The 1,801-nt window shown below is 32.3% G+C and overlaps 1 protein-coding gene across 9 annotated transcripts in view; it reads right to left on the bottom strand.

Annotated features, from left to right (window-relative positions):
* Positions 1-1,801, bottom strand: part of LOC106472611 (dmX-like protein 2) — a 159,902-nt gene that overhangs the window by 24,747 nt on the left and 133,354 nt on the right. The gene's annotated exons all lie outside the window — the stretch shown is intronic.

The following is a 1,801-nucleotide window of genomic DNA, read 5'->3' as shown; positions in this document are numbered from 1 at the left end:
AATTGAAATTTGTAATAATACAGCTATATCAAAGTAAAACCACTGTTATTAAAAAATGTAATTTACCCCTCAGTTCGTGGAGCAGTTATCTAACTCAGGCATTTGATGATCAGACATGGGAACTGAAGTGCAACTGATTAGTCATTTAGCCAGTGCTGTAGATAATGTTCTAACTTATCCCCTTGAAGTAAACCACAACATTTAAACTACTCCAAAGCATCCAGGAGCCACAGCTAGACCTCCAAGAAAATATGGATGTTTTAAAACAGCTGGAGCATCAAATGAAGCCAGCCAGTCTGAACAAACTGCTATAAATGGGCAATAAGTGCCTATTGTTAACAGAATATGGAACTGTTTTCAACCTAATGGTACAATGGCTCAAATTCTTGGACAAGGTAGAAAACTGTACACAAAAAAGCAGACAACTTCTATCTGTCAATTATGGTTCATTAAATGTCTGATTTATGTAAAAATGGACTGAGGTGGATAACTAACATTATTTTATTGAAGTTTTTTATTCCTTCTAATAGCTAAAATACTATAAGTTACAATTATATTCTAACTCTTTAGTGCAATTACTGGTATATTCCAGGTATGTAAAAACAAGAATTGTCAATAATAACAAATTACCAACAATACAGGCAGTTTTACTACTTAAAAACACTATCATTGTAGCCATATCTACCAAACACTGTAATGCACTCGAGACTTGTTTTATAACAAGCAAACCACAAGATTAATCTTCTTGTTCATAAAGATATTCAAATAAAAAATTGTTTAGTTTTTTTTCAGCAGATTGCATATTATCATTATAATCTATAAAATAATCTATTAGTAATGGAACATATTAACCCTTTCCAGACAGGTCATGGGTGAAAGGCCATGTCATTGTGTTTGTTGACTCACATTCAAAATTTCATTGAAATACTATTTCATGAATTTATGTCAATAAGTTTGGTATCAAACTGTAGATTATAATTCAAATTTTAACATAACATAATATTTTGGGACAACATGGAACCTATTGATCCATCTTGGCTATTCCATACTCAAAACTAAAATAAAACGATTAAAAAAGATAAGATAAATATTTGTTAAACCCAGTCCTTTTCATTCATAATCTTATCAAGCTTTTTCTTAAACTCACTTAAATTTACTGCCTCTACAACATCTGAAGATAACCCATTCCAAAGGCGAACCATCCTGATAGAAAAATAAAACTGAAGATGACTCCTACCTTGCCAAAATTTATATTTATGTCCCCTAGTCCAACTGTTCTTATTGTTAAAAATAAAAAAAGATGATACATCAACACTATCAATTCCCTTTACAATCTTAAACACCTCAATCAGATCCCCCCTAACTCTTCTTTGTTCAAGAGAAAACAATTTAAGATTTCAGCCTTTCATCATATGACAACCCCTTCATCCCAGGCACCACTCTAATGACCCTTCTCTGAACCCTTTCCATTAATTCAATGTCCTTGCTAAAGTAAGGAGCCCAAGACTGAACACAATACTCCAGATGTGGCCTAACCAGTGACCTGTACAATGAAAGTATAACCTCTTTAGACTGGTATTCAATATTGCTATAGGTAAAACCTAAAATCCTATTTGCCCTACCACTACCAACAGCACACTGCTTGGATGGCTTTAGACTGATTGACTATTACACCAAGACTCCCCTTCTTCATACACTATTAAGTTATTCCATACCAATTATACTTAATAATTACTAATTATAGATAACCACATGCATTATACTTTTCTATTTTAATTTAATTAAACTTTAAAACCCTAAC

This window comes from Limulus polyphemus, unplaced genomic scaffold (genome assembly GCF_000517525.1).
Source record: "Limulus polyphemus unplaced genomic scaffold, Limulus_polyphemus-2.1.2 Scaffold122, whole genome shotgun sequence".
NCBI classification, from domain to species: Eukaryota; Metazoa; Arthropoda; class Merostomata; order Xiphosura; family Limulidae; genus Limulus; species Limulus polyphemus.
Note: the sequence above shows the minus strand (reverse complement) of the source record. Positions and strands in the feature narration are given on the sequence as shown.